At 39.8% G+C, this 11,184-nt stretch overlaps 1 non-coding gene across 1 annotated transcript; it reads left to right on the plus strand.

Annotated features, from left to right (window-relative positions):
* The first annotated feature begins 4,917 nt into the window (after positions 1 to 4,917).
* Positions 4,918 to 4,993, plus strand: Trnaa-ggc (transfer RNA alanine (anticodon GGC)). Its single transcript has one exon. It is a non-coding gene; the product is annotated as a tRNA-Ala (tRNA).
* Positions 4,994 to 11,184: the final 6,191 nt, after the last annotated feature.

The following is an 11,184-nucleotide window of genomic DNA, read 5'->3' on the forward strand; positions in this document are numbered from 1 at the left end:
TTATGTGGTGCCAAGGATCGAGCCCAGGGCGTCACACATGCTAAGCGAGCCCTCTACTACTGAGCTACAACCCCAGGCTTCCATTTCTATTTTTTAATAAAATCCATCTCTCCCCAGCTAAAGCAACCGCATACCTGTTAAGCATCTAATATAATGCATTTGCATTAGAGATCCAGTATTTGCTTGAGTGCCTATTGGCTTTTTATTTGTTTTTTGTTTTTGTGGTGTTGGGGGGTCAGCCCAGAGCCACACGCAGAGCAGGCAAGCACTGTACCACTGTAGCCTCAGCCCTGAGTCACTATTAGTAACATCAGTAGAGTCGTCACAGTTCTATTTATTCATCATTCAGTCTCTTCCATGCCAGGCGTGTGGCAGATACTCCATGGACATTTTTTTTAATGAATGCATGACTTTATGATTGCAATTAGTGCTGAACTTGTATTGAAGGAGCAGCATCTCCTTTCATCCGTTCTCTTTCCTTAATTTTGATTCTTTCACGTTCTGCTTTTTTTTTTTCCTCCCCTTAAATTGGTCACTTTCTCTTCCCTTCCCTTTTCCTGTGGTTTTGGTATTGGTCTTTTCATGTTCTGCTGCTTGTATGGGACAGATCAAGGAAGGTAGCCTCTCCTCTTGTAAAGACCACAGTGACAATGATATGGTCAATATATGCAATTAGCACACATCCTTCAGCATCTGTCATCTGAGGCAACTTCTGTGTGCGTGCGTGTGTGTGTGTGTGTGTGTGTGTTTTCTAGTCACAGCCCTGCTCCCCATAGTAATAGAGATTTTTAAAAAATAATAATTTCCCCTTCTCCTGGGTGGTTTGTTGACTGCTCCTTGTCGTGTGTGGATAATGATGCTTCTGACATTAGTGGTACTCACCGTCTTCACTTTTGGGTTTATCCAGGGTGCTTCAGCTTCACTTGGGTGTTTAATTACCCACAAAAGCAGTTCCTTATGTTTCCTTCTTATTCCACTGCCATGAACATTATTTCTTAAACATATTTTGATTTAGTACAACAGAATCCATTTATTTTTGAAAAACAAAGTAAAAATTGTGATTTTTTAAAAATATGGTACTCAGAGTACCACCAGTCCATTACTCAGAGTAATTTTTATTTGCACATTCAGACTGTATTTTTTAAGATGGGCTCAAGAAAATAGTATTGAGCGATAATTCAGTGTGTATTTCTTTTGCATCTCAATGAACTGTATATCTAATACTATATCATCTAATACTGTATATCTATATCGAATACTAGCTATTGGGAGGCATGACAGGTGACAGTTGTGCCGACTGTGGTGAGGGTAAGGGCAAAGAGATCAGGGATGGGTTATCACAGGAAATCAGAATGGAAAGAAACTGTAATTTAATGTTCCTAGCTCAGCCTTCAAAATTTACTTACAGTGCTTATTTTGCCAGTACATATACTAAAAATAATTGATGAACAAAAAAAAATCAAGTAAAATCATTTATAATTTAGCAGTATTATTTTTGGTAAAAAGAAAATTAGGAAAATGTAAAGAAGACAATGAAAAAATCACAGAAAATTATATAACTAGAGAAAAATCCCCATTACTATTTGGGCTATTTCCTTTCAGTCTTTTTCAGTATGCAAATTCCAATATATTTATATAATTGAGGTCATACTCTCTGTACTTGTTTCTCCAAAAACTGTGCCTGTCGTAAGCAATTTTTCAAGTTGCTAAAAATTCTTTGAGAAATATTTTATCATTTGGATAAAACAAGATTTGACCATGCTTCCATCATTTGATATTTAAGTTGTTTCCATTTGTCCCTATTATGTTTAGTATATCATATAGCATTTATGAGTTAAAATTCAACCTTACTAAATTGAATGCTTTTTTTTAGGCCTCTTAGAAAGTTCAAGCAACTTTCACTACAAGGTTCTGAAAGATACATATATCAGATTTTTTTTTTTTTTTTTTTTAGCATTCTGTATTCTGAGATGTACTATTTCTCCAGCTGGTGCCCAAGGGAATGAATTTCTCCAGATATACAGCAGGGTTTGGGCTAATGAGTTTGGCTTAGAAATATATTATCAAAAAAGAATGAATGAAACAGTTATCTTAATAAAATTGAAACCAGGGGATTTTGCTGAAGCTGCTTTCAAAACATGAATGACCCATGCTTACATAAGGAAAGAATAAAGATTGCAAGGTTTGGTTTCTGTATGAGAGTTTTTGGGGGGTTTCCAGTTGAAAAGTGTTATTTACTAGTACCGTACATGTGTGCCAAAAATATGTCTTCAAATACAGAAGAGATCATTAGGTTTCACTGTCCCAAGTCAAAAGGAAAAAAGGGACTACTTTCTATCCAATCTCTAAAACTTTGGCCACCTGCCTGGTATTTCTTTTCAGTTTCACATTTTGGAATGGCCTCTAGTCAAACACTGTTGAGGATCAGTACCAAAGTACAAACCTGCTAAAATAACCCCTTCCCCCATTTATCAAAGAAAACTATCCATTTAGAATCTATATATAGGTTGCTAAAATTAACTTTTGCTCCGGAAAGTTATTGTTTTTGTGTCATATTTCTTACAGTGTATCTATCCCTTATCATAAGTCAACAAAATTCATGGAGTTTATAATATAAACCATCTCACCTGAATCTTCAAGCTTATAAAATTTTAACTAGATTCAAGTGTTCATTTTTTCCACAAAACTAACCTTAGGCATATTTTTTTTGGGGAAAAAAAAACCATGTCTTTGGATATTTTTTCATTGATATTTTTGGGATCCTGACATGTTTTCCTTTTCTCTACAGATGTAAACCACTTATTCCAAATATTATCATTCAAGGCAATATTGCCCAAGACTTTAGGGTACAAAAAAGTGTGTTGAGGTCCTTGTTAAAATGCAGTTCCTGCAGGGAGCGGTGGAGCACACCTGTAATCCCACTGGCTCAGGAGGCTAAGGCTGGAAGATCATGAGTTCAAAGCCAGCCTCAGCAACAGCAAAGTACTAAGCAACTCAGTGAGACCCTGTCTCTAAATAAAATACAAAATAGGGCTGGGGATGTGGCTCAGTGGTTGAGTGCCCCTGAGTTCAATCCCCGATACCCCTCAAATAAATAAATAAAAGTGGGCAGGGGATATGGCTCAGTGGTCCAATGCCCCTGAGTTCAATGCTCAGTACCAAAAAAAAAAAAAAAAAAAAAAAATGCAGTTCCTAGGATGTGGATGTAGCTCAGTGGTAGAATGCATGCGTGAGGCCCTGGGTTCATTTCCAAGACTGCAAAAAGAAAAGGTCCTGTTCCCATCTTTTGAGTGAGGCCCAGGAATCGACCTTATTGTACCTCAGGTGATTCTGATGCAGATGACAGAGAGCACATAGGATGTTCTGTCTTGTAATGGGAAGAAGCTAGGATGGGTGGAATTATACACTACCCATGGTTGAATTGCTGTATTGAATTATCTGACATTTTTTGTTGTTGTTGTTGCTCTTAAAATGGAATCAGGGAAGAGATTCTTGCTGCCTCCAACTGGGCCAAATCTATTCCTACTAGTCTTTGCTCAACTATTCATTCATTCACTACCTCATTCATTCCCTTGCACATCCATTCCATCATTTCATAGGTACATTTTAAATACTCTTTAGGGAATTCACACACAGAGGCATCCAAAGGCAAGTAAGTCTTATTTGCCCATAATTCTAGTATTGCTCATTAATAAAGAACCACATTATGAGACAAAATTCAAGAAATAACAAAGAATATCAAAGAGCTGTAGAAGTTCTTATTGGGAGTCGTTCTGGGGATGCCTGTGATACAATAGAATGAAAATAAAACATGAGGAAACCAGAGGAGTGAATATAGAGGTCAAGAAATAAAATGAAATCAGAGTCCATATACAAAGTATCCATCTTAAGCAAGAAGCATTCCTAGAGATGGAAGCACAAGAGAGTCTGAGCTTCTCTGCTGCCAAAGAGTGTCCACACTGTGACAAATGCACCGTATCTATAAGATAAAGTCTCCTAGAACCAAAGCCCGAGAAACACTTTTTCTGTGGATCTTTATAAAAGATAGTTTTGTGATGTAGTGACACTATTACCAACCACATCCTTTCCAAAAAATACAAAGTTGTGTTCCATGGAGATGTTTCTTCTAATGCCTAAGGTAGTCGTTGGTAAAAGCTACTCTAGGGTAGCTACGTGCAAAAGAATGAAGCTATAACTTTACCTGACTCTCTACACAGAAATGAACTCAAAATGGAGAGTCATCAGCAGGTATAAGCAATAACATTAGAAAACTTTAAGAAGAAAATGTAGAGTCAATCTTTGTGACCTTGGATTTGACAATGAATTCTCAGATATGAGACCAAAGGCACAAACAATAACAAAAGAGAATGAGGACTCTTTCAACATTAAAAGCTTCATGCTTCGAAGACACTATCAAGAAAGTAAAAAGTCAACCCACAAAATGGGGAAAAATTTTTTTACAAATCATAGATCTGATAGGGGACTTCCTCCAGAGTATGTAAAGAACTCTCACAACTTGATTTAAAAAAATTCAAATAATTTGATTTAAATAATGGGAAAATAACAAGAATAGACATTTTTAAAAAATGTGTCAATAAGTACATGAAAAAAAACCTCTTGACATCTTCAGTCGTTAGGGGAGCCAATCAAAACCAGGATAAAATGTAACATCACTCCAAGTAGGATGCCTATAATTTTTTAAAAAAAAATTCAGAGAATAACAAGTTGGAAAGGATGTGAAAAAAAAATCACATCCTCAAATCCCACTGATGAGAATGTAGAAAACAGTCTGACAGTTCTTCAAAATTTTAAATATGAGCCAGGCGTGGTGGCACATGACTGTAATCATGAGTTCAAAGCCAGCTTCAGCAACTTAGTGAGGCCCTAAGCAACCGTGTCTCTAAATAAAATATAAGAGCTGGGGATATAGCTCAGTTGGTAGAGTGCTTGCCTGGCATGCACAAGGCCCTGGGTTCAATTCCCAGCCCCACCAAAAAAGTCTAAATAAATAAAATATAAAAGAAGGGCTGGGGATGTGTTTGGCTCAGTGGTTGAGTACCCACGGGTTCAATCTCCAGAACAAAAAAGAGAAAAAGAAAGAAAACCTCTTCATGAATGTTTGTGGCCAAATTATTCATAATATCCAAAAAGTAGTCACATGATGGAATATTCTTTGGGCATAAGAAGGAATAAAGAACTGACACATGCTACAACATGGAGGAACCTTGAAAATATTAGGTTACTGAAAGAAGCTAGTCACAAAAGACCACACACTTCATGATTCTATGTATATGAAATGTCCAGAACAGGCAACTATAGGGACAGGCAGCAGATTAGTGGAGGCTGGGACAATGGCGTTGTTGGCAGTGGTAAGGAGATGAGGGGCAGGTGGTTACTAAAGGGTCAGAGGTGATAAAAATTTCTTTCTGAAATTGATTGTGATGATGGTTGCACAACTCTGAATTCTAAACACTGTTGAGTTATACAGTTTAACTGAGAGAAGTGTTTATCTCTCAATAAAGGTGTTACCAAACCCATCCTAGACAGTTTAAAAACACGGCAGTAGAGCCTCTGATCCTTTGATGGTCTGGCGTGGGTCCCAGGCAAGACTGAGAGCGTGTCAGTATGACAGGCTGTATATCTTTCTAGAAATCATCCATCAATATCATGTCTCATAACTGGGCTTGGATAAAAGTGGAGTAGCAGAGAGTTCAAGGTTACATTTTTCTGGCAAGATCCTGTGATGTAATTATAGGTGATTAAGGTTGAATTTACATACTTTGGCAGTCAGAAATAGAATTCTGATTCTATTTAACCTGAATGAAGGTTTAAATATATTTCTGACCGAAGTGCGTTGGGGTCTTTTGATGGAAGCACTGCTTAGTGTTGAAGGTAGAGATAAAATTGTCACACTGATTTTAGGAAACAGAATGATTGCTCATAACGTAGACTTTAGTATTAAAGTAGTAGTCACTAGAACAAGTGTAATTAAATAAAACATTTTAAAAAAAATAGTAATATCTGTTCTGGTTTTCTTGAGGCCCTTAAATTTAAGTAGCCTCAGTAACTTCAACAAAAAAAAATTTTAAGACAAAGTCTTAATCAGAAAATTCTGATATAAGGTCTTGGCAAGCAGGTGCTCATTGGCGTCACCAGTGATTCATATTATTTGGTTGTACAATGTCTGTAGATTTACACAGGCTTGTTATAATCCCTCTATCAAAAATAACTACAACATAAAGGGGGAAAGGCCAAAGACCATCTTGCTCTAGGTACTACAATTAGTAGATAACGCCTTTTGGGTGGCTGGGGGGACACAGATTGAACCCAGGGGTGCTTAACTGCTGAGCGGCATCCTCAGCCCTTTTTTTTTTTTTTGAGACAAGGTCTCACTAAGTTGCTGAGGCTGGCCTTGAACTTGCGATCCTCCTGCCTCAGGCTCCGGAGCTGCAGGGATTCCAGGTGTGCAGCCACTGTGCCTGGCTCAGATAACTCTTCTCAAATCATCCTTTAGGGAGAAGGAAGGCAAGGGAAGAGAAATGTCCAAAGTGAGGAGCAAGAGGTTTAGAGGTTTCACCCCATTCAAAAAGCCAGGCTGTGCTGTATCAGGCCCTCGAATGGCCCAGGTACTTGCAGACATCCTCGTGGGTGGACCGGATTTGTGTATTTTCTAAAATCAGTCTTGGTTCTGTCACAACACCACCAGAGAAGATGCCCATGCTTAACTCTGTCACCTTGAGACTCCACGTTTCTGCCTCTGTTCACTATAGACAGTCTCCATTTGGGCCCACTTCCCAAAGTAATGGTTTAATTTTAAGTCTTCTACAATCAAGCAAATAAGTGTCAGGCAGACTGCTTGGGGAAGGCATAAAGTTAATAATAGACAGCAATGAATCGAAGTTTCCAAAATGAGCTGTGGTTTTCAAAATGAGCAATTTTTCCTTCTTTCTTTTAAAATATTTTTAGTTGTAGATGGAAACAATGCTTTTATTTTATTCATTTATTTATATGTGGTGTTGAGACTCGAACCCAGTGCCTCACACGTGCTAGGCAAGCGCTCTACCACTGAGCCACAACCTCAGCCCCAGAGCAACTTTTCATAAAAGTGATGCCAAGTGTGTAGTCACAGTGAAGGCTCTGAATGCACCTCAAGACATGGGTGACATGTGGACCCCACTGCCACTGTTTACGGTGGCAAGCTCCTGAATCTCCCTGGGCCTGGCTTTCTTCATCTGTCAAATGAAAGGGCTGAACTATTTTTTTGTAGTCATTAGGAGAAGGTATTTAAGGCATTTTTCTAGCTTTAACATTTTATAACCATCTTAATGGATCCTATTCATCAGATGTAGAGAGAAATGAAAATTGTCCTATGAACCTTTTGTTTCCATTTCTCCTCCATCAAAGATAATGGCCTTTCTACAGGAAAGAGTGGTTAAGAAGGACTTAATGTTGTTTGGGTATGTGGCTTCAGCAAAAAGTTCAGCTTAGAACCAGACTCCAGCCCCAGGGAGACAGCTCCTACATAGGAGAAAGCACCCACCTAGGCTGTTAGAGCTAGAAGAGTTCTCTCCCAGGGTTCATACCACCTTGGTTGTGTAAAGCTGCTCAGGGTTTGACTGGTGGAACTAGAACAACTGGTTCCTCTCTTTGGCCTCAGGCCCAGTCTTTTCCTCAATCAATCAAGGCTCTCTCCCATGCAGCAAATATTTATCGAGCATCTATTATGTGCTACATCTAAGACTACAGCAGTGACAAAAATTGACAAGGACTTTCCTCATGGAGCTTAGGAGAAATGCACGAAAAAAAAAAACAACAATAAACCAACGAATACTTATAATAATTATCAATTAAAAGAGCCAGGGGTGGTGGCACATGAGTGTAATCCCAGTGTCTCTGAAGGCTGAGGCAGGAGGATCACAAATTCAAAGCTTACCTCAGCCATTTAGTGGAACTCAAGCAATTTAGTAAGACTGTGTCCCGAAATAAAAATAAAAAGGGCTGGGGGTATGGCTCAGTGGTTAAGCATCCCTGGGTTCAATCCCTAATACCAATAAATAAATAGATAGATAGATAGATAAATAGATAAATAAGAGCTAATAAGTAAGTAGGGGATTCATATGAAGGCAATGATGGAGAATTATGGGAATGGGGTGGAGAATGTCCTTATGTCAGGAAAGATCCCTCAGTGGGGAGACATTGAATCTACCACTTGAAGACAAGAGGAAACTAGTCCTACTCTGATCAGGAAGAGGGAAAGCTCTTGCAGAATCCCTGCTGGTCTGGGGTGTTCCAGGACTCAGGGAGCAGTGAGTCCGTGCACAGGAAGTGGAAAGGAGAGCAGAAGGGGCTGAAGAGAGGCCCATGCCTGGAAGGCGCTGGCAGGAGTCGGGAGTTTCATTCTGAGTGAGTGGAAAGCCATGGAGGGGTTAACAGGACCTGATTATGGTTCTAAGGTTACTTTGTTGTGTGAAAAGCGAATTACAGGGGATAGGAGGAGAGGTAGGAAAAATATAGCAACTTGGAAATAATCAAAAGAAATAAGACAGAAATTCATTTTTTTTCTCCAAAGTTTAGCCAATTATGTCTTACTATTAATTACCTGTCTCGGCTGGGCACGGTGGAGCCCACATGCAATCCCAGCTGTTCAAGAGGCTGAGGCAGGAGGATTGCGAGTTCAAAGCCAGCCTCGGCAACTTAGTGAGGCACTAAGCAACTAAGGTGATTGTCTCTAAATAAAACACAAAAAAGGACAGGGGATGTGGCTCAGTGGTTAAGCAATTCAGGATTCAATCCCCAGTAACCCCTTACCCCCCAAAAAAATTAACCTGTCTTTCTTTGATCATTTGAATTTATAGCCTCCATTTTTTATGGATGTTGATGTATTTCTGGGCTCTATTTCACTCCTGTCTCTTAGCAACAAGCCATTTCATTTGCTTGAAATGAAGCATGGTATATTTTAGTGGGTGGTAGCACAAATCCTCCTGTTACCTTTTTTTTTTTTTTTAAAGAAATGTCTTTTTAAAAAAATTTGAAAAATAAAAAAAAAGAGGACTGGGGAAAATAGCTCAGTTGGTAGAGTGCTTGCATGCATTTCACTGATTTCCAGACTTTGCAGAACATTAGTGCACCTGGGGTGCTTTTCAGCACGACTTACCTGGGCATTGGGATTTTCAAAGTTCCCCAGGTGATTGTAACATGCAGCATATCTGGGAATTGCTGTCTCATTCAAACACCCTCCTACCTCAGCCTCCCGAGCAGCTAGGATTATTGGCGTGTGCCACAGCACCCACCCTTGGATCAAGTATTCTGTGCAGGAGATAGTCTACCCTTAGTGCCATCCCTGAACCTTATCATAATCCCTACCAATCTTTTGCCTTATCTCTGAATCCTGTCTCATCACAAAATCTTACTAAGTCCTTTGTTCCTACTCCACAACACAGCCTGAGCTCACCCTCATTCTTGCCCATCTAGAAAACAGGCATAGCCAGACGCTGTGGCACACACCTGTAATCCAGTGGCTCTGGAGGCTGATGTAGGAGGATTTCCAGTTCAAAGCCAACCTCAGCAAAAATCAGGTGCTAAGCAACTCAGTGAGACCCTGTCTTTAAATAAAATACAAAACAGGGCTGGGGATGTAGCTCAGTGGTTGAATGCCCCTGAGTTCAATCCCTGGCACCCCCAAAAAAAAATTTAGAAAAGAGGCATAGTTCCTTGGAAAGTTGAACTCAGAGGGCCTTAGGTTCTTCTTAGTGAAGAATAATTTCCCATTGCTCTCTAGGTCTCTTTCCTTAGATGTAAAAAAAAAAAAAAAAAAAGGATGTCAAATGTGAAAAAGAATGTGAAAACTCTCCAGTTAGTGGGGGGGTTAAATCTACAATTCCTAAGGGAAAATAATTTTTAAGTAAAATTGTTGATTATTTCTTATTAATCTGTTTGCTTATTTTCTGTTATGGTCTATAGAGATAGCGCCTTTATTTAGTCTTGTCTAGAGGTTGTATTTCCACTTGATGATCCGCATTCATTTTTTAATTTGTTCATTTGTTCAATCATTCATTTACTGACCCCTCAAACATTTATTGGCTATTGCAATCAATAGCAGGAATGTGCCAGGCCGGTGGCGCACACCTGTCATCCCAGCAGCTTGGGAGGCTGGGGCAGGAAGATTAGGAACCCAAAGCCAGCCTCAGCAACATAGTGAGGCCCTAAGCAACTTAGCGAGACCCTGTCTCTAAAAAGAATATTTCAAAGGGCTGGAATGTGGCTCAGTGGTTAAGCACCCCTGGGTTCAGTTTCCAGTACCCAAAATTAAAAACAACAGGAACACAAGGAGGACAAGACAGAGCCTCCCTCGAAAGCCCACATTCCAAACTAGGTTAGCCTGCTTGACGCTCCTGAAATGAAAAGTTCAAACTTGGCCAACAGTGAAGGGGCCAGCTGTGACCTCTACCAGCTAATGTTTTCCCCACAAGGCCAATCTTTAAAAATGAGTTTTTATTAAGAATGTGATAGCTCTCTGGAAAATTCCTACTCATCCTTTGAAATTTCTGTAAAATACTTAGAATAGTACCTGAGATGGCATATAGTGAACCTTCCCTGACTTGACCGGGCCTGCAGGACGATGCCAATGCCCTGGATGACCTCTGTACTTGATAGTTTAACCACCCGAAGGAGATAAACAGGTGGGTAACTCCTTGAACAAAGGGACTGAATGTTAGCCCCCCTGTACCCCAGCCCCTGGCTCACAGCTGGTGCTGAAACAGCCCTCAACGTGAATCGAGGGCTCAGTGTTCTGCTCCTGGCATCACAATCTAATTTCTGAGGTCAAGGCTCCCTCTCTCTCTTTCCCAGTGATATCTTTTCTAAAGCTAGCCAGATATCAAAGTTCTCAGACTTGCTGAGTCACAATAGGAGAGAGCTTTGAAGGGAACATCTCCGCTCGGAGGAATTGTTATTTTCCTGCTCGAAAGTCTCTGCCTTTTCTTCTGCTCTCACTTAGGAGAACTCTTAAGTAGGAGCTCCTCTTTGTAGGAGCTGCTGACTGTAGCTTGGTCATTTCTGGACGCGCCTGTCCTTCATCCAGAGCCACACAGAATGGAATCCTCAAGCTTTCAAACAAGGATTCTCTCCTCTGAACCTAATTTAATGTCCTAAGCTATAAAAAGGAGCTGTTAAGTCTGTTGCTTG

Source organism: Marmota flaviventris, chromosome 12, assembly GCF_047511675.1.
Source record: "Marmota flaviventris isolate mMarFla1 chromosome 12, mMarFla1.hap1, whole genome shotgun sequence".
In the NCBI taxonomy this organism is placed as follows: domain Eukaryota; kingdom Metazoa; phylum Chordata; class Mammalia; order Rodentia; family Sciuridae; genus Marmota; species Marmota flaviventris.